General features: G+C 42.1%; 1 protein-coding gene across 1 annotated transcript in view; it reads right to left on the reverse strand.

Moving 5' to 3' along the window:
- Positions 1-22,396, reverse strand: part of tjap1 (tight junction associated protein 1 (peripheral)) — an 84,417-nt gene that overhangs the window by 38,443 nt on the left and 23,578 nt on the right. Inside the window, 2 exon segments of the mRNA XM_014154086.2 lie at positions 6,153-6,211; positions 10,430-10,562. The gene's annotated coding sequence lies outside the window, so the exon portion shown is untranslated.

Raw genomic sequence — 22,396 nt, forward strand, 5'->3', positions numbered from 1 at the left:
GTAGTTGTTTGGGCTAAATTATAGATGGGCTATGTACAGGTGCAGTAATCTGAGAGCTGCTCTGACAGCTGGTGCTTAAAGCTAGTGAGGGAGATAAGTGTTTCCAGTTTCAGAGATTTTTGTAGTTCGTTCCAGTCATTAGCAGCAGAGAACTGGAAGGAGAGGCGGTCGAAGGAGGAATTGGCTTTGGGGGTGACCAGAGAGATATACCTGCTGGAGCGCGTGCTACAGGTGGGTGCTGCTATGGTGACCAGCGAGCTGAGATAAGGGGGGACTTTACCTAGCAGGGTCTTGTCGCCAAACCCGCTGGCTCCAGGTCATCTACGAATATGAAGCGAGGGCCAGCCAACGAGAGCGTACAGGTCGCAGTGGTGGGTAGTATATGGGGCTTTGGTGACAAAACGGATGGCACTGTGATAGACTGCATCCAATTTATTGAGTAGGATATTGGAGGCTATTTTGTAAATGACATCGCCGAAGTCGAGGTTCGGTAGGATGGTCAGTTTAACAAGGGTATGTTTGGCAGCATGAGTGAAGGATGCTTTGTTGCGAAGTAGGAAGCCAATTCTAGATTTAACTTTGGATTGGAGATGCCCGATGTGAGTCTGGAAGGAGAGTTTACAGTCTAACCAGACACCTAGGTATTTGTAATTATCCACATATTCTAAGTCAGAACCGTCCAGAGTAGTGATGCTGGACAGGCAGGCAGGTGCAGGCAGCGATCAGTTGAAGAGCATGCATTTAGTTTTACTTGTATTTAGGAGCAGTTGGAGGCCACGGAAGGAGAGTTGTATGGCATTGAAGCTCATCTGGAGGGTTGTTAACACAGTGTCCAAAGAAGGGCCAGAAGTATACAGAATGGTGTCGTCTGCGTAGAGGTGGATCAGAGACTCACCAGCAGCAAGAGCGACATCATTGATGTATACAAAAAAAAAAGAGTTGGCCCAAGAATTGAACCATGTGGCACCCCCATAGAGACTGCCAGAGGTCCGGACAACAGGCCCTCCAATTTGACACACTGAACTCTATCAGAGAAGTAGTTGGTGAACCAGGCGAGGCAATCATTTGAGAAACCAAGGCTATTGAGTCTGCCGATGAGGATGTGGTGATTGTCAGAGTCGAAAGCTTTGGCCAGGTCAATGAATACGGCAGCACAGTATTGTTTCTTTCGATGGCGGTTACGATATTGTTTAGGACCTTGAGCGTGGCTGAGGTGCACCCATTACCAGCTCTGAAACCAGATTGCATAGCGGAGAAGGTGCGGTGGGATTCAAAATGGTCGGTAATCTGTTTGTTGACTTGGCTTTCGAAGACCTTGGAAAGGCAGGGTAGGATAGCTACAGGTCTAACAGTTTGGGTCTAGAGTGTCCCCTCCTTTGAAGAACGGGATGACAGCAGCTGCTTTCCAATCTTTGGGAATCTGACAACACGAAAGAGAGGTTGAACAGGCTAGTAATAGGGGTTGCAACAATTTCGGCAGATAATTTTAGAAAGAAAGGGTCCAGATTGTCTAGCCCGGCTGATTTGTAGGGGTCCAGATTTTGCAGCTCTTTCAGAACATCAGCTGACTGGATTTGGGAGAAGGAGAAATGGGGAAGGCTTGGGCGAGTTGCTGTGGGGGGTGCAGTGCTGTTGACCGGGTTAGCCAGGTCGAAAGCATGGCCGGCCGTAGAAAAATGCTTATAGAAATTCTCAATTATAGTGGATTTATCAGTGGTGACAGAGTTTCCTATCCTCAATGCAGTGGGCAGCTGGGAGGAGGTGCTCTTATTCTCCATGGACTTTACAATGTCCCAGAACCTTTTTGAGTTTGTGTTGCAGGAAGCAAATTTCTGCTTGAAAAAGCTAGCCTTCGCTTTTCTAACTGCCTGTGTATATTGGTTTCTAACTTCCCTGAAAAGTTGCATATCACGGGGGCTGTTCGATGCTAATGCAGAACGCCACAGGATGTTTTTGTGTTGGTTAAGGGCAGTCAGGTCTGGAGAGAACCAAGGGTTAGATCTGTTCCTGGTTTTACATTTCTTGAATGGGGCATGCTTATTTAAGATGGTGAGTAAGGCACTTAAAAAAAAATAACCAGGCATCCTCTACTGAAGGGATAGGTCAATATCATTCCAGGATACCCGGGCCAGGTCGATTAGAAAGGCCTGCTCGCTGAAGTGTTTCAGGGAGCGTTTGACAGTGATGAGTGGAGGTCGTTTGACTGCTGACCCATTACGGATGCAGGCAATGAGGCAGTGATCGCTGAGATCTTGGTTGAAAACAGCAGAGGTGTATTTAGAGGGCAAGTTGGTTAGGATGAGATCTATGACGGTGCCCATGTTTACGGCTTTGGGGTGGTACCTGGTAGGTTCATTGATAATTTGTGTGAGATTGAGGGCATCAAGCTTAGATTGTAGGATGGCTGGGGTGTTAAGCATGTCCCAGTTTAGGTCACCTAGCAGCACGATCTCTGAAGATAGATGGGGGGGCAATCAGTTCACATATGGTGTCCAGAGCACAACTGGGGGCAGAGGGTGGTCTATTGCAGGCGGCAACGGTGTAAGACTTGTTTTTAGAGAGGTGGGTTTTTAGAGAGGTGGATTTTTAAAAGTAGAAGTTCAAATTGTTTGGGTACAGACCTGGATAGTAGGACAGAACTCTGCAGGCTCTCTCTGCAGTAGATTGCAACACCGCCCCCTTTGGCCGTTCTATCTTGTCTGAAAATGTTGTAGTTAGGGATCAAAAGAGAGCGCCTGGGGAATAGGAGTGGAGCTAGGCACTGCAGGGCCTGGATTCACCTCTACATCGCCAGAGGAGGAGTAGGTTGAGGGTATGGCTAAAAGCTATGAGAATTGGTCGTCTAGGACGTCCGGAACAGAGAGTAAAAGGAGCAGGTTTCTGGGGGCGATAAAATAGCTTCAAGGTATAATGTACTGACAAAGGTATGGTAGGATGTGAATACAGTGGAGGTAAACCTAGACATTGAGTGATGATGAGAGAGATAGGCTCTAGAAACATCATTGAAACCAGGTGATGTCATCGCATGTGTGGGTGGTGGAACTGAAAGGTTGGATAAGGTATAACAAGCAGGGCTAGAGGCTCTACAGTGAAATAAGCCAATAAACACTAACCAGAACAGCAATGGACAAGGCATATTGACATTAAGGAGAGGCATGCTTAGCAGAGTGATCATAAGGGTCCAGAGAGTAGTGAAGTTGGATGGGGTCACGGCGATTCAGACAGCTAGCCGGGCCATGGGTAGTAAGCTGGCAGAAGATGGACTGTTTTTAGCCACCTTGTGCGTTTCTGTCGGTAGATTAGTGGGGTTCCGTGTGGTAGAGGGGACCAATCCAATTGGCAAAATAGTTAGTGGCCCGAGAAAACTTCAGTCAAGGGATTTTTCTGCCATTGAAATGCTTGGGTGAACCACCTACACTAAGTGTTTTTTCAGGTTGCCCAAGTCCTAAAAGTGTAAAATAAACAAAGCTTTCGGTGTAAACGACTAAAAACAGATAAATTATGTAGGAAAGATAATGGACCTAGATATGGGCGGCAGGTAGCCTAGGTAGAATCCCCGAACCGTCTAGGTGAAAAATCTAGTGATGTGCCCTTGACCAAAGCACTTAACCCTAGTTGCGCCTGTAAATCGCTCTGGATTAGAGCGTCTGTTAAATTTCTAAAATGTTATATATTTTCTTAGAATATAATCTTTGAGAACTAACAATGACCTAAATAAAAGCTAGAGACAGTCAGGGAGAATTTAAAATTCCAAAATCAATTAATTTAACAGTATATTTTTGGTTATTGTGTGTGAGCAAAAGAACACAGCATTAGCAAAACACATAGAATTGCAGGAAATTAGCTTTAAACTGATACATTGTCTCTCAGCTGCATGGCAAAAAGTGTAGAATTTCAGGAAATTAGCTTAACCTCAAATGTGAGAATTTCTGGGGAATTGCAGGAATTTTCTCTACACCACCTTTAAAAAGCAGCTGACCGCACCCCTTGCCACGCCCACCACCTAAGCCCCTTTTTGATTCAGAAAAAAACCCTTTCAGCTCATTAGAAAGATGGAATTACTTGTAGTGACAGCCCTTGCTTGGGACATGAGTGTTGGAATGCCATTTACCTAAAGACAGTGTATTTGAATGAGCCAGGGGGGGGGTCTTTGTAAATGAGGGTGTGAGTTAAATCAGCCTTGGAATGAATGATCAGATGCAATTACAGCACAAAGATCGTCAGGCAGAGGAACCGTGAGTGTATGAAATTACAGCACATCAAATGAAGGGATTCTGATTAGGCAATCTGAGGTTAAGGAGGAAGACATCTCAATATTATAAGGAACATAAATATAAAATGGAACATGCAACAATTTCAAAGATTTAACTGACTTGTTCATAGAAGGAGATCAGTATTAGGCCCTAATCTATGTATTTCACATTGGCGCAGCCAATTAGTTTTCCCCCCACAAAAGACGCCAAACTGCAGTCAGATTAAGACCCTGGTAAGGATGACGAGCACGCAGATAAGCTTCCCTGAGATGGTTTCTTACAGTTTGTGTAGAAATTCTTCAGTTGTGCAAACCCACAGTTTCACCAGCTGTCCAGGTGGCTGGTCTCAGACGATCCAGCAGGTGAAGAAGCCGGATATGAAGGTCCTGGGCTAGCGTGATTACAGGTGGCCTGCAGTTGTGAGGCCGGTTGGATGTACTGCCAAATTCTCTAAAACAACGGTGGAGGTGGCTTATGGTAAAGAAATGAACATTACATTCTCTGGCAACAGCTCTGTTGGACATTCCTGCAGTCAAAATGCCAATTGCACGCTCCCTCAAAACTTGAGACCTCTGTGGCATTGTGTTGTGTGACAAAAATACACATTTTAGAGTGGCCTTTTATTGTCCCCAACACAAGGTGCACCTGTGTAATGATGCTGTTTAATCAGCTTCTTGATATGCCACGCCTGTCAGGTGGATGGATTATCTTGGCAAAGGAGAAATACTCACTACCAGGGATGTAAACAAATTTGTGCACAACATTTTATAGAAATAAGCTTTTTGTGCATATGGAACATTTCTGGGATCTTTGATTTCAGCTCATGAAACATGGGACCAACACTTTACATGTGGCGTTTATATTTTTGCTCAGTATAGATTGCTAGTGGGTACAGCAGTACTTAGAACATAGAGCAAAATTGACTATAACATACTTTAGAATAGCAAAGCCTAGTCAGTGATTTAGCTTTACTTTGTGTACATGACATGAAATCTAACAAGCTATTCTGAGCTGACACTGACATGAAGAATGATATGCTGCAAGAAGGCCTGAAATATCTCTTAATGAAATGGCACAATCCAGTAGCATTACATTTGATACAATTATTACACCACACAATCCCAGTTCCTAAACCTACTTTAAAAAAACAAAACGGCATCATCATTATGGGAAACCGTACAGCTCTTCCACCGCAAAATAATCACACATGAGCAAACATATCCAACGCTTTCTGCAATCAGTAGCATGAAGAACACAGCATCTTCTAGAGCCTTCTGTATGTACTTCACAGGGGATCTGAGTGGAGCTCTGTGGTTCCCCAATGGCGAATGTGCATAAAGATGGCAGAATCTTGAGGGAAACCATTGTTTTAGCACTATCCACCAAGTTTTTAAACTACAGCACGCGATTTGGTTCAATGTGGCAATAAAATTTGCACAATCCAAAATTTGGATCATGTATACTCTGCTAATGACCATAGAAAAAAAAAGTGGAGAGCAATGTACAATACGGCAAACTTAGCAAAAAAAGGAATTTGTGGTAGGCCGCTATTACCAGGTTTTATTTTACCTTTATTTAACTAGGCAAGTCAGTTAAGAACAAATTCTTATTTTCAATGACGGCCTAGGAACATTGGGTTAACTGCCTTGTTCAGAGGCAGAACGACAGATTTTTTTTACCTTGTCAGCTCGGGGATTCGATCTTGCAACCTTTCGGTTTACTAGTCCAGCGCTCTAACCACTAGGCTACCTGCCGCCCCGTCTGGTGACTTATTATACCAGAAACATTTCCCCATGGTAAACCCACACACCTAAACATAGCAATATAACTGTACTGAAACAACCCTAGGTATATCATTATTATAAATAGAAATATGTTCTATGAAAATAACCACCATACCCAAATTCTGAGGTATTCCAGCGATGTCCTCATCCACAGGTTCTTAAGTCACAGGCATTCTGAGGAGATACAAAGGAGCAGGCTGAAATGTAATCAAAAGGGTTCCAGTAAAATAGCTATTAGCTAGTGACTTCATTTTACCCTCCGTGATAGAAAGGATTCAATGCACGTGGTGCTATGCTGGGTTCCCTCCTCCAGAATCGTGACACACCAAGGGGACTCGCTAACCTGAGACAACCCTAAAAACATTATGTGTGGAATCACTACTTTATCATACCCAGTTACCTAATGATGTCCACTGGGATTTGAGTGACATAGCTCACAATGATACCAGATTTCAAAAATAGGTCACTGAAAAAAATTAAAAATAACTTTTTACACACCCAAAACTGTTCCGAGGCACTCTACCTAAAACGTTAAATCAAATATTGAGAGAGAGTTTCATGTTTGAGTGGAAATTCACGTGAGGGTGATTGCACAGCAAGAACACTTCATACAACATTCAGCGCCCCACTTTCAGAATCTTCAATTACCTGGATTTGGTTTCGTAAAACTATTTTTACGAAACAAAGTAGGCATATGTTTAAGCAGAATACTGTAATTTAAACACAGTGGGTGTTTGGTATTCCTGTATCAAAGAACTCTTGAAGGATATGTATATTTTCTAAATAAATTCTCCTTAAATTGGCTAATACAGCTTTCTGGTTTCCAGCTATAACTTTACCACTCTCTCTCTCTCTCTCTCTCTCTCTCTCTCTCTCTGTGTGTTTATCTGCCTTGAGCTGATCACACACAATATTATTCAGTGTAAAAGCGGTCTTTTTTTGGGCTGCTCAGGGCCGTGGATAAGCAACCCTTGCAGGAAGATGTGGCAGAGAATAACAAATGTGAACGCCTGTGCTGTTGTCACCAGCAATGCGTGACAATCAGCTGGTGGTGCCCTGGATTACAAATGCACCAGGGTTTTTTCTGGATCAAAATGGGGCTTAATTGGTGGGTGTGGCATGGGCGTGGCCAATGGTGTGCTAGCCAACTCCTGTTGACAGCAGTGACAACATCTAGCTGTTTTAAAGCTCATATCCTGCAATTCTACACAGATAATCAGTTTTAATAGCAACGTGCATGCCTCGCCCACCAGAGGATCTGTCTTTCAGCCGTCTTCCTGTGTGTTTGAAATGGGCTCGACGGAATACAAAAATGTATTTTGGATCTATAAGAACGCTAAAGCGTCGCTGGGATTTAACGCATCGTCTCGACATCTTACATCACAAAAAAGATAACTACATTTTTTTTATGGGTGTTCATTTTTGTGTGGAATTGAAACAAGTTATAATTTAATAAAAAAGTTGCCATTTTGACAAATTAGACGTGTGGAAATAAAAGCAACTTCTGAAAATGAATACTCGGATTATGGTAATGTGTCTGATCTCGCCAACAATGTCAAGCATGTTTTGATGGGTGTAATCTAGAGTCAAGTGTGTTGATTTCTAATCCAAGGGTATCTTGCGATTGGCAAACATGTTGAATTATGCAAGACAATAACAGTAATTAATAAGGCAATCTAGACAGTGCAGGTGATTGAGTGCAGATAGGGTAGTGTTTAGGGAAGTGTTTAGTGCTTGAAGCCCTGTTCCACCCATTTATGCTAATGTATTTCATATATGCAAATACACTGTGTATTTATACAAATGAGGCACATAGTCTTTATTTTAACAAAAAATATTTTTACCAAACCTGATACAAGAAAATATTGTTACATTTCACAATAAGGTGAACACCTGAATTCCCACTAAAATCTAATTTGTAAAATGGTGTGTGTGCTATAACTCAGTCAATATCTGATGGTTTATAACATTTAAAAAAGTATTGTTATTCATTGTCCAAATGTTGCATTAAAAACATAATTTTGATGACTGTTGCTAATTGTAAAGCTAATTTCCTGATATTCTACAAATCTTGCCATGGCTTATCCTATCGGAGTGATTCACATTGTATAACAAAATCAAAAATGGGGGCCTCCTGTCATGACAAAAACACTCCTGAATGCATAATATTTAGATTCTCCCTGACTGTCTAACTTTTATTTTAATGATTGTTCGTTCTCAAAGATATAAAAAAAATACAAATACATACATTATCTTACACAGAATTTATCCAATCCAGAAAAACGGTCCAAAAAACAAACAAACAGTTACGTGGTCCGCCCAAGACTTTCCCATGCAGAAAAAACCTGCACACACAAGTCCACAAACACGTATGCACATGCACACACTTCAAAAACAGTCTCAGCACTGTTTGACATTTACAAATAATAAAAATCACGACGATTAAAGCCATGGAGAAAATAATGGAACATACTGTTTGCCTCACAGAGGTCACCCAGGGTTTTATAGGGCTCATTTACTATAGAACAAGCCGGTCAACAGTAAGGGAACCAAATCATTTAAAAAATATATATATATATATATATAAATTAGAAATATACCTTTTTAGCCTGTGGCTTACAGCATAAGGGCACAGCTATAGGAAGAGCTTGACCATAGAGCTTTATGGTCGTCATGAATCAATCGTAGAATTTCTATTTTAAGAGCCATCCTTAAGGTGACTCCTGAACAGTGGGTTGGTGTAAGAGTACCCCTTATTGTGATGCGTTTATCTTGCCACTGCCCTGGTAGCACTCTATGCCATAGTTAATAACGGCTGGGATGTTCATGTTGCTCCTAATCTGTGCTCCCCCTGCTGTCATTCTGTGCTAATGTGGCTATTTAGATGCCTCTCTACTCTATGTCCAGCATCCTGCTACCTGGGCTTTGTTTAACTTTCTGTAACAAATGAATTCGCAAAAATTGATTGATTGTACCGCCATTTTTGCCTCATCAACCCAATATAGCAACCAATTAGAGCAGCTGTTGGTGGCGGGCTGTAAACGGGTGGTTTTAGGGGGGAGATGGAGGCACACAGCTGGTGTACTCAAGGTCACCTGAACTGGTCCAATGAAAAAGGAGCTGCATATAAAGTGAACCTAGTGAGAGTTATTTGCAAAAAAAAAAAAAAAATGAACTAATGTTTCCACTGAGGTGATGTGCTCTGTTATTAACAAGCACCTGGACCAGGCGGCGGTGTGCTCTGTTATTAACAAGCACCTGGACCAGGCGGCGGTGTGCTCTGTTATTAACAAGCACCTGGACCAGGCGGCGGTGTGCTCTGTTATTAACAAGCACCTGGACCAGGCGGCGGTGTGCTCTGTTATTAACAAGCACCTGGACCAGGCGGCGGTGTGCTCTGTTATTAACAAGCACCTGGACCAGGCGGCGGTGTGCTCTGTTATTAACAAGCACCTGGACCAGGCGGCGGTGTGCTCTGTTATTAACAAGCACCTGGACCAGGCGGCGGTGTGCTCTGTTATTAACAAGCACCTGGACCAGGCGGCGGTGTGCTCTGTTATTAACAAGCACCTGCACCAGGCGGCGGTGTGCTCTGTTATTAACAAGCACCTGGACCAGGCGGCGGCGTGCTCTGTTATTAACAAGCACCTGTACCAGGCGGCGGTGTGCTCTACAGGGCCATGTTCAGTCTTGTTTGGGGCTAAGCTTGAATCATTTCAACGGCGGTAGAGAAAGCCACGGTTCATATAACTGAGCCCGTGGAAAATAGTCATTATTTTCCAGGGACATTGAGTATGGGCGAGAATAATAACCCGAGTCATTGTTACACTCAGGGCTTTTGATTTGGTGGAACCTAGGTGGCTGGCTCTCCTTCGCCCCGATTATGGACGCATGTATTATGTGTCTGGAGCTACTGTACTAACAACAACACACTAGACATTTACTACAAATATTGTGGCTCTTCTGCCTCATTTACATTTAGTCAACAGAAAACCCATTACATTACCTTCTTGTATCAATGAATAAATAAACATGTTTAAACAGGCTCTATTTCGAGCTTACGAGTGAAAAGCATTCTTCACTGAGGAAACCATTGGAGAATATCCCAAACAGCAGGTCCAGTGTGCCATGCAAAACTTACCTGACAAGCAATTCACAAAACAGTAAGGCCAATGTACAGAAGGGACATGAATGTGTATTTTCACACTATAATAGGAGTGATTTTGTGCATTTTCCATATACAAGAAAAAGGGAAACCAAGGACAGAGAGTAATGGATGAAAAGAATACTTTGTGTGTTGCGTGTCTGTGAGGGGGAAGAGTGAGCAAGCGAAAGAGAGAGAGAAGGCGGTAAAGCAGGATGATAGAGAATGGTGTATGAATAGCCACTCACCTTTAGGAGCATATGCTACGTGTTCCAGACTGATCGCCCTGGGTGTGTCCCCTCTGGCTCCTCTTCCTGCCCCTCCTCCTCCTTGTCCTCCTCCTCGCCTTCTTGGCATGTGAACCTATGGGCTACTGATAACCTGAAACAAAAGAAGGTGGATGGAAAAACACGTCGTGTCAGTACCTCCGAGGTGTCAATCTCCCGACTCCTCGGATATGTAACAAGCCAGACAGAGCTGGGGCTCAGGGGACAGTGTGCGAGGCAAGCCTCATACAGGAGGCTTTCATTCTCTGTCCTTGACATTCACTCCCACACCGTCTGACTGCCTGAATGACTGCTGCCACACATTAGCTCCCTCTAAGCACAGTGATGCTATTGAGGGAAAAATAAGGCCTTGATAATACATTTATGCTTCGATTGAACCGTCGGTCTGGAAGAGAGATCGTAGTCCTTTTCAAACAGAGATCCAGTGTTTCTAATGTGAGCATGATTAAGTGACAACTTAATTACTTTGTTTCCTTGGATGAGCCCTGGGGTTGAGTGCGTGAAGTCATTTGTTCAAAGTAAGGTCACAGGAGCCAAATCGCCCTGTCAAGAGCGTGACTAACACCCCGGGCCCAGCCAAATAGATACAGTAAACCTGACAATCTCTCACCTCCAATTTATTAAGGCTTACCTTAGGATATACTGGGATTTTGAATCCTTCATTTGAATAAAATAAATGAAAAAGAGAGTAGCCGAAGACCCGACACATTTGTTGCCTGGGGACGAGAGCCAGTCAGTCAGTTCACAGCTCGACCCTGGCAAAATCAGGGCTAACTTACTGACTCGTCTCTGCCAATCAGAAAGTCAATGAGACAAAGCTATGAAAGTATTTACAGGGTTAAAATGTGTGCTACTGCGGATTGGACAAGGTTCACAGTACCCCTTGGTTGCTGCGTAGATGAAATACTGTAACCCACAGGTTACCTCAATGACATATTTTACTTCATGCTCAAGTCATGAACAAAAAATGTTTAAGTTTGAAGTCTTAGAAAATAAATGTTCAGCACTGCAGTGGGCCATAGACTACAGCAGGGTTCTCTAACTCTAGGGCTGTGTTTTTAAATGCATTTCTCCATTTTCATTGTTGGACACAAAAGATGGTAAAAACACCAGGAAATCAGCTCAGAGTGATTTTAATTTAATAAATCTGTTCCCAAATATTCCCACACATAAGAGAGACACGTGATCTTATACAAACTGTAAGCAAGGTTTGAAATAATTTTTTGGTGGGGGGGGGTCAAATATTATATCCGTTTAGGCTTCTTGCGGTCAATCTGCAGTCTACAAGTTAATTGTAATTATTTTCTGACCCCCTGACCATCCACTCAAGAAAAAGATTTTCCCCTCATTCTTCCAGAATTATTTACAGACAATACAAAACACGGTTCATCATCGGCCTAAAACATCTTGATTACTGTCCAGTCATATGGTGTGTGCAAAACTGTCAAAGGCCGGCTACTTTGAAGAATCTCAAATATATTTTGATTTGTTCAACACTTTTTTGGTTACTACATGATTCAATGTGTGTTTTTTCATAGTTTTATGTCTTCACTATTATTCAGCAATGTAGAAATTAGTAAAAAATTATAGAAAAACCCTTGAATGAGTAGGTGTGTCTAAACTTTTGACTGGTACTGTAGTTAAGCTGCAGCTAGCCCAGAACAGAGCACATGTCTTGCTCTTCATTATAATCAGAGGGCTAATATTAATACTATGCATGCCAGTCTCTCTTGGATAAGAGTTGAGTAAAGACTGACTGTTATTCTTGTTTTTATAAGAAACAATGTGTTGGAAATTCCAAATTGTTTGCATAGTCAACTTACACACAGCACTGACACACACATGCTTACCCCACACCAGACATGCCACCAGGGGTCTTTTCACAGTCCCCAGTTCCAGAACAAATACAAGGAAACGTGCAGTATTATACAGAACCATGACTGCATGGAACTCTTCCATCTTATATAGCACAAGTGAACCGCAAACCTGGTTTCCAAAAACAAATAAAGCAACCTCAACGCCCCCCATGTGACCTACTTGTTGTGTGAATGGACTGACATGCATGTGGAATTGATAGGCGCGAACACGTTCTTTGTAACGCCTTTTCGTTTCGTGTCCGACCCCGGTAAGACTAGCTGTCACCACTGGCGTGGGGATCCTAATAAATCAAAAACACACCCGAAGCCGGGATATAATTAAAAGCATCAGGTGGAATGTCAGTTAAAATGTCAGCAGCTGTCTTCCGACTGGGAGACACCGCTCTGTTCACAGTAGGCCTACATGGATAAAAAAATCACAGATCATATCGCAAAAGATAGAGGGGAATGAACTGTACTGTGTTATGCATGTGGGGGAGTGACAAGAAAATATGCAAATCCCTTTAAGTATCATCAACAAGACAGCACAAAATGCATTTCAGTCATATTGGATGTGGGCCTAAGTACTGAGCAGGAGGACTGGATCTAGTTTATCCATGCTGCTTTATATGAGACATGAAGAAGAATTGTAAATATCATACATGTGATGGATCAATCTCCATCGAAACGGATCCATTTTGAGAGCTGCCATGGGCCTATTCCTCCTGAATGCACCATATTGCATCACCTAACCCCAGCCCTATAACACATCCCTACCTACAATCGCGCTCTGCCCCATCCTAAACCGTGTGACGTTTAATCCACCCATATTTCCACTCATACGCTTCGTAGAGCACAGGCTCACACAGATGGACAGACCGGCCTGGACGGAGACAGTGGACACACCCCTGAGAGGAGACTGACAGTCTTCCATACTATAGTGACATTAGTTCCTCGGCCAGGGCTCAGGACATGTTTGAGTTATGGGGGCCTGAGGGCTGTGGTGCAGAGGGAGCGTCCGGCTGGGTCTGGGAGCTGTCAGATCAATGTGTGGCAGCCTCCTCACTCTCAGGTCATGGCTTCCTGTCTCCCCAAGGAACATACAGTATGGCACCAGGCAGCAGGCTCCCCACAGGAACCACACAGTGGCAAAGAGCGGAGTCACTGGCTGACTGACTGAACAGCACATTTCTATAGAGCGGCATTCTTAGTACATGCTAGATGAATTGAAGTATTCTTTAATTGTATCTTACCACAATGGAATGTCTCTAAATGACCTTGGATTTCACATTCTGTTCAAAACTACCACGCAATCAACTGTGCGGATAGAAGTGTGATTTTCGAGATTCAAATCAACTTCGAAATCCTGTGTGTCATTTGTAGGAAATGGAAAATAACACGTATAAAAACACAAAACGAGAACAATGAATCAAAACACTGTTTACCGGGGAACAGTTACTAAGAGGCTGACAGGTGTGTTTAATTACTGCCGCGTTGATGCTGGTTGGAGGAAACTAATGCAGTTTGCAGCTTTGAACCATGGTAATTATTTTCCTTTGCCTATTACATTGAAGCTTAAAGGGGCAATCTGCAGTTGAAACGATAACAAAGCACTTCCCCCCCCGTCTCTGTTCTGGTAAAAAGCTGAGGGATGGGCCTGGAGAAATGTAACCACTCTCAGATTCATAGACAGAGCTACGGATGCAAGAATTGACCATCCGTGATATTAACATGATCGTTTTAACCATGTTTTCAGGCTATATAGTGTTTGTTTACATTTGCTTTGTTTACAAAACATTGGAGTAAAACAAGCTTATATTTTGGGTTCTCATGGAGCGTGACAGTTAAACTAAGCTCATGAGGCATTTATAAGTTCTATTCTTCAAGAATCAAATGGGTATTAGGGATGCAAACTTCGGTACATTTTGCTGCCAACTAACTGACCCTCATTAACCGGTCACATTTTTTCCAAACATTAAAATTATGTGAACAACAGAAAATACTTGTATGCATACAAGGAAAGGACATTTTTCATTGAGCTTAATGTAAACGTGCAACAATAGTCAGCCTATCGTATTACAGTCAAAATGCTATAGCCTATTATTGAACATTCAACTCATGTAATGAAGCAACTAAACTAATAAACACACCATTTTCATTTCTCAAAAGGCAATTTGCGGGACACAATTTGCGGGTTCTAAACAGGGCACCTAATGCAAGCGGTGAGAGATGAAAATCTTAGTTAGAAACTTAGAAAGATGGGGAATCTAATAGTAACAACTAGGATGGGTTGCTAATATGACTAGGATTGTGTCTTTGGCTTCTAGACAACAAAATAGAGTTAATATGAAAATCAGTAGAACAGGAGAGAAATGCTGGTTATTGGCATGAGGAAGTCTTGCATTCACGTTTCTATGAATGGATTTTGGCAAGGCTACTTTGAAACAAGGTAATGCCTCATTATTTGAAGTCAAGTAAAACTTTCAGGTTTCAAACAAGTACACTGCCTCAAGCTCCCATTGGAAAGTGGTGGGTGATGCGCCGATAGCCTGACTACTGTTGACTATAGCCTATGCCAGGGGTATCCAACCTTTCCTAGCATGAGAGCAACTTCAAAAGAAATAAAACATGTCGCTAGCTTTCAAATTAGGCTCATTCTCCTCTCTCCCTTGCAACTCTTCCCCGGATCTTTAGTGCACTACTTTCTCTTGTGCACTGTGTTTTCTGTCAATATACCTAGTAAAATAAATGGTTCATAAATAAATAAATAAAGTTTTTCAACAACTATTTATCTAGGCAAGTCAGTTAAGAACAAATTCTTAATTTACAATTACGGTCTACCAAAAGGCCTCCTGCGGGGACAGGGGCTGGATGTAATTAAAAAAATAAAATAAATATAGGACAAAACACACATCACGACAAGAGAGACAACATAACACTACATAAAGAGAGACACAGCATGGTAGCAACACAACAACATGGTAGCAAACATGGCATCAGCACAAAACATGGTACAAACATTACTGGGCACAGACAACAGCACATAGGGCAAGAAGGTAGAGACAACAATACATCACGCAAAGCAGCCACAACTGTCAGTAAGCGTGTCCATGATTGAGTCTTTGAATGAAGAGACGGAGATAAAACTGTCCAGTTTGAGTGTTTTTTTTTGCAGCTCGTTCCAGTCGCTAGCTGCAGCGAACTGAAAAGATGAGCAATCCAGGGATGTGTGTGCTTTGGGGACCTTTAACAGAATGTGACTGCTGTACGTGGAGGATGAGGGCTGCAGTAGATATCTCAGATAGGGGGGAGTGAGGCCTAAAAGGGTTTTATAAATAAGCATCAACCAGTGGGTCTTGAAACGGGTATACAGAGATGACCAGTTTACAGAGAAGTAGAGTGCAGTGATGTGTCCTATAAAGAGCATTGGTGGTGTAACAGTATAGCTTCTGTCCCTCTCCTCACCCCAACCTGGGCTCGAACCAGGGACCTTCTGCACACATCAACAACTGCCTCCCACGAAGCTTCGTTACCCATCGCTCCACAAAAGCAGCGGCCCTTGCAGAGAAAGGGGAACAACTACTTCAAGGTCTGAGAGCGAGTGACGTCTCCGATTGAAACGCTATTAGCGTGCACCCCGCTAACTAGCTAGCCATTTCACACCGGTTACGGTGGCAAATCTGATGGCCAAATGGTAAAGAACATCTAGCCGCTCGAAAGCACCCTTACCTTCCGATCTATAAAATACGCCTCCATAATCTAGCATGGGTAGGATGGTCATCTGAGTCAGGGTTAGTTTGGCAGCTGGGGTGAAAGAGGAGCGATTACGATAGAGGAAACCAAGCCTAAATTTAACCTTAGCCTGCAGCTTAGATATGTGCTGAGAAAAGGACAATCTACCGTCTAGCCATACGCCCAATTACTTGTATGAGGTGACTACCTCAAGCTCTAAACCCTCAGAGGTAGTAATAACACCTGTGGGAGGAGGGGCATTGTTACCAAACCACATTACTTTTGTTTTTGAGGTGTTCAGAACAAGATTAAGGGCAGAGAAAGCTTGTTGGACACTAAGAAATCTTTGTGGAAGAGTGTTTAACACAAAATCCGGGGAGGGGCCAGCTGAATATAAGACCATCTGCATATAAATGGATGAGAGAGATTCCTACTGCATGAGCTTTGTTGTTGATGTAAATTGAGAAGAGCGTGGGGCCTAGGATCGAGCATTGGGGTACTCCCTTGGTGAAAGAACATCTTCTGTCTCAGCTACTGTCTAACATTATACACTGCACTCTGAGGTAGTTAGCAAACCAGGCCAAAGACCCCTTAGAGACACCGATACTCCTTAGCCGGCCTACAAGAACGAAATGGTCTACCGTATCAAAAGTTTTGGCCAAGTCAATAAGAATAGCAGCACAGCATTGCTTAGAATCAAGGGCAAAGGTGACATCATTGAGGACCTTTAAGGTTGCAGTGACACCAGATTGCATACCAGAGAGAATACTATAGACATCAAGAAAGCCAGTCAGTTGATTATTGACAAGTTAACACTTTTGATAAACAGGGCAAAATATAAATAGGCCTATAACAGTTAGGATCAGCTTGATCTCTCCCTTAAAGGACGTACCGTGGCTGCCTTCCAAGCAATGGGAACCTCCCCAGAGAGGAGAGACATGTTAAAAAAGGTCAGAGATGGGCTTGGCGATGATAGGGGCTGCAACATTAAATAAGAAAGGCTCTAATCCATCTGACCCAGATGTTTTTTGGGGGGTAAAGTTTTAGGAGCTGCTTTAGCACCTCGGACTCAGTGACCGCCTGTAGGGAGAAACTTTGTAGCGGGGCAGGGGGAAAATAGGGAGGAGCATCGAGGCTAGTTGCATTAGCATGGGTGGGAGATGAGGAAATGTTGGACGGGCAAAGAGGCATGGCTGAGTCAAATAGGAATCCTGACTTAATGAAGTGGTGATTAAAGAGCTCAGCCATGTGCTTCTTGTCAGTAACAACCAGCTGTGAGGAGGAGGGTTTATTATCCAGATCTTTAACAGTTTTCCAGAACTTCTTGGGGTTAGACCCAGAGAGAGAACTGCTTCTGAAAGAAACTAACTTTGGCCTTCCGGTCTTTTTACTGTTGTTTTATTTCTTTACCTACCCATTGTTCACCTAATACCTTTTTTGCACTATTGGTTAGAGCCCGTAAGTAAGCATTTCACTGTAATACCTGTTGTATTCAGAGCACGTGACAAATAAACTGATTTGATCAAGCTGATTCTATACCAATTTACAGAGGCCAGGTCATGAAGAAGGCTTGCTCATGAACGTTTTTTAGCAAGCGTCTATGACAAATCAGGACAGGTCATTTCACTGAGCAGCCATTATGAACACAGGCTGTAAAACAGTGATCACTAAGGTCATTACAGAAAACACAACTGATCAGGATTATTTGTGAGGATAACATCAAGGAGAGTAGCCTTTTCTGGGTGTTTGGAGTCATACCTTGTGGGATTGGTAATAATCTGAGAAAGATTTAGGAGTCCCAGTTTAGGTCACCTAGCAGGACAAACTCAGACTTAGTGTAAAGAGCCAGGAGAGAGCTTAGGGCATGTAGGGTACAGGCCGGTGCTGATGGAGGACGATGGCACCCAGCAACAGTCAACAAAGAGCTACTTGAAAGTTTAATACTTAAAACCAGCAAATCAAATTGTTTTGGGGACAGACTTGGTGGAGACAACCAATCACTGAAGGTGATTGCTGGTAAAGATTGCCACTCCCCCACCTTTGGAAGATTTGTCTTGCCAAAAAAAGGTTATAACCAGGAAGGTTAACATCCGTATTCAGATCACTCCACCTTAACCACGTCTCAGTAATGAGCAACCCATCTGGATTGGAGCTGTGAACCCACACTTTCAATTGATCCATTTTAGGTAATAAGCTTCTAGTGTTAACGTGCAGAAAACCCAGGCTTTTATGACAGCAGAAATCAGTGAAGCAGATAGTCAGAATTGGGGCTAGCAACTGTAGATGGGCCAGGGTGTACATGGAATTTCCAGATATCATTTTCCCCAAATTATGTTCTCAGTTTTATTTTTCATGATTTTAGATTTATTTTATTAATAAAGAAACAATGAAATGGGATGTTCTGAGTCCATGTCAATGCTTAAATCACATCAACAACAACAAAAAAGTATGTGCCTGGAAGAAAACGTAAACATTTATTTGAGTGTAATTCCCCTTAAATAGCGCATCTAGCATGTGAGGAATGTGCCGGTCTAGCGATGGTTTTGTACTTGTCCTGCTCACTTCATGGCAAAGTTTGTAAATGACAAATAGATACAAATTATATACTTACTCATGATATACTTCTGCCAGGTAAGCCTACTTTGCAGTTGACATTTAATTGAGAAGGTTTTGGGGGAAGTATTTCTGTAAGCCCACAAGATGGTAATCACATCAACTGTCGCGCAACACAAAGACAGACAGGGGCCAATATTGCTGGAAATTAAATTGGCAGATATTGTGTAAGGTTTGGCTTTTTAAGCCAATAGTGGCTAACCAGGGGTGAGATCATGTCGATGTTGTGTTGATTAGATAGTAGCTGGGAGCTTACGGTGTCTGATACTTGTGAGATGTGTTTATGACAGTTTGTTATGACAGGATTTGCCCCAAACATAACACTTTGTATTCAGGACAAAAACGTTGTTTCTTTGCCACTTTTTTTTGCAGTATACATGCAAACGGGATGCATGTTTTGGAATATTTTTATTCTGTACAGCCTTCCTTCCTTTTCACTCTGCCAATTAGTTTCATATTGTGGAGTAACTACAATGTTGTTGATCCATCCTCAGTTTTCTCCCATCACAGCCATTATACTCTGTAACCGTTTTTAAATCACCATTGGCCTCATGGTGAAATCCCTGAGTGGCTCCCTTCCTCTGTGGCAACTGAGTTAGGAAGGGCGCCTGTATCTTTGTAATGACTGGGTACATTGATATACCATCCAAAGTGTAATTAATAACTGCACCCATTTACCAATAGGTGCCCTTCTTCGCGAACCATTTGAAAGCCTCCCTGGCCTTTGTGGTTGAAATTCATTGCTCGACTGACCTTAGGTAGTCATTCGAAAAGTATGTTAAACACCATTACTGCACACAGAGTGAATCCATACAGCTTATGTGACTTGTTCAGTACATTTTTACTCCTGAAAAAAATAAAATGTCCATTTAGGATTGCCGTAAGAAAAGAGTTGAATATTTATGGACTCAAGACATTTCAGCTTTTCATTTGTAAACATTTCTAAAAACATAATTCCACTTTGACATTATGGGGTAGTGTGTAGATCAGTGACACGAACTCTGAATTTATTCCAATTAAAAAAATGTGGTGTGATTACTTTCTGAAGGAGCTGTACATGCGCACCAGTTTAATACCACTAAATTATGAAAATGAACCTATAGACTGATAAGCATGACTGGACAAATATATTTTCGGCAGTTAACATCCCTAACTGGGGTCGCATTAGCTTTCAGAAATCAAAACACATCTGTGTTTTAAACCATTTCACCTGCGTTTTATATTTAAAGTCAACAGTTTCTTGCTTCAATAGAGTGATGAGGCGTGCAACTAAAGTTTTTAAATCACACAAAATACATTAGTACAACACATTCGGCAGAAACTCGTTTTAAATCAGATGACAACAGACAGAAATGCAACGCCATTTGGCTAGCAGCCACACGAGTAAATTAGCTTACAACGAAAAAGCAAGGTGTTGTTTGGCAAAAAGGATGCATGCCCATCATATTTCTAATGTTTATCATAGAAAGTAGCCAGCTTCATTTCCTAATGTTTTGCTTGAAGTTAATATTCGCTACTAATCGGAGAAAAACTACACCTGTGATCCAATGAGGAGCGCAAATATATTTAATCCGAGTGGAGAAGTGCAATTACTTATTACTGTTTATATACATGATTTGGAGCGAAGCCGGACTTAAACCGGGCAGAATTTACAATAAGAAATGTTTACAAAGCACAGCAAGACAATTTTTTCTGCGTTTTATCTTTCCTTCTGAGTAAAACAAAAAGCAGAATCCTGCATGAACGCGACCCCTGCCCTAAAGCGTATTGTATTCATTTATAAATCAACAAAACGGGATGTAGCAGCTGAAGATTGCCCCGTTAACTTTCTCACGTTAAGACTACCATCTATGCCTTAGAATTAAGCTTAGCAACATTTGCAATTATGAAACCTTCATGACCAGGGAACTTTGTATAATGTAGCCTACAAGTAGAAGTGTTTAAACTGTTCTGAAAAAAACAAACAAGGTTCATAGTCAAGTCAATGGCTTAGGCACTAAGTGCCTTAGCAGCTGAAACAATCATTCATCCTAAAAAGATTCAACACTAATGCAGGAAGAGTGTACAAAGAAAACATGTCTTATACAGAATAACAGATCTGTCAATGTACAGTATATTTCTAGCTAGATTTAAAATTAGGCCATTGTCCAAAATTGGATTGAGTTTGCTCAAATACAAACGCTTCACATTTCAATATTCCGCTCAAGAGCCCACTCACTACAGATTGAGCCATCTGATCACATTAATTTGTGAAAATCTTAGCATTTCTACTCCGTTACGGTTAAAGACCAGCAGAATCTTGAACGCTACCACACCAAATGGACAGTTGAACAAGTCTATCAACTCAATGCTTTGTCTGTGAAGCTCAGACACTTGCTCTTTCATCCTGTGAAAATATACTAGTGAATTAGGAAAGTATTCAGACCTTTACTTTTTCCACATTTTGTTACATTACAGCCTTATTCTAAAATCGAATAAATTGTCCCCTCCCTTCAATCTACACACAATACCCCATAATGATAAAGAAAAAACATTTTTAGAAACGTTTGCTAATATAAAAAAATATATATCTTTTTACTGAAATATCACATTTACATACAGTTGAAGTCGGAAATTTACATACACCTTAGCCAAATACATTTAAACTCAGCTTTTCACAATTCCTGACATTTAATCCTTGTAAAAATTCTGTCTTAGGTCAGTTAGGTTCACCACTTTAATAAGAATGTGAAATGGCAGAATAATATCAGCTTTTATTTCTTTCATCACATTCCCAGTGGGTCAGAAGTTTACATACACTCAATTAGTATTTGGTAGCATTGCCTTTAAATTATTTAACTTGGGTCAAACGTTTTGGGTAGCCTTCCACAAGCTTCCCACAATAAGTTGGGTGAATTTTGGCCCATTCCTCCTGACAGAGCTAGTGTAACTGAGTCAGGTTTGTAGGCCTCCTTGCTCGCACACGCTTTTTCAGTTCTGCCCACACATTTTCTGTAGGATTGAGGTCAGGGCTTTGTGATGGCCACTCCAATACCTTGACATTGTTGTCCTTAAGCCATTTTGCCACAACTTTGGAAGTATGCTTGGGGTCATTGTCCATTTGGAAGACCTATTTGTGACCAAGCTTTAACTTCCTGACTGATGTCTTGAGATGTTGCTTCAATATATCCACATAATTTTCCTCCCTCATCATGCCATCTATTTTGTTCATTATGCCATCTATTTTGTGAAGTGCACCAGACCCTCCTGCAGCAAAGCACCCCCACAACATGATGCTGCCACCCCTGTGCTTCAAGGTTGGGATGGTGTTCTTCGGCTTGCAAGCCTCCCCCTTTTTCCTCCAAACATAACGATGGTCATTATGGCCGAACAGTTCTATTTTTCTTTCATCAGACCAGAGGACATTTCTCCAAAAAGTATGATCTTTGTCCCCATGTGCAGTTGCAAACCGTAGTCTCTTTTTTATTGCGGATTTTGAGCAGTGGCTTCTTCTTTGCTGAGCGGCCTTTCAGGTTATGTCGATATAGGACTCGTTTTACTGTGGATATAGATACTTTTGTACCCGTTTCCTCCAGCATCTTCACAAGGTCATTTGCTGTTGTTCAGGAATTGATTTGCACTTTTTGCACCAAAGTACACTCATCTCTAGGAGACAGAACGCATCTCCTTCCTGAGCGGTATGACGCCTGCGTGGTCCCATGGTGTTTATACCTGCGTTCTATTGTTT

The sequence above is a fragment of the Salmo salar genome, chromosome ssa18, assembly GCF_905237065.1.
Source record: "Salmo salar chromosome ssa18, Ssal_v3.1, whole genome shotgun sequence".
NCBI lineage: Eukaryota > Metazoa > Chordata > Actinopteri > Salmoniformes > Salmonidae > Salmo > Salmo salar.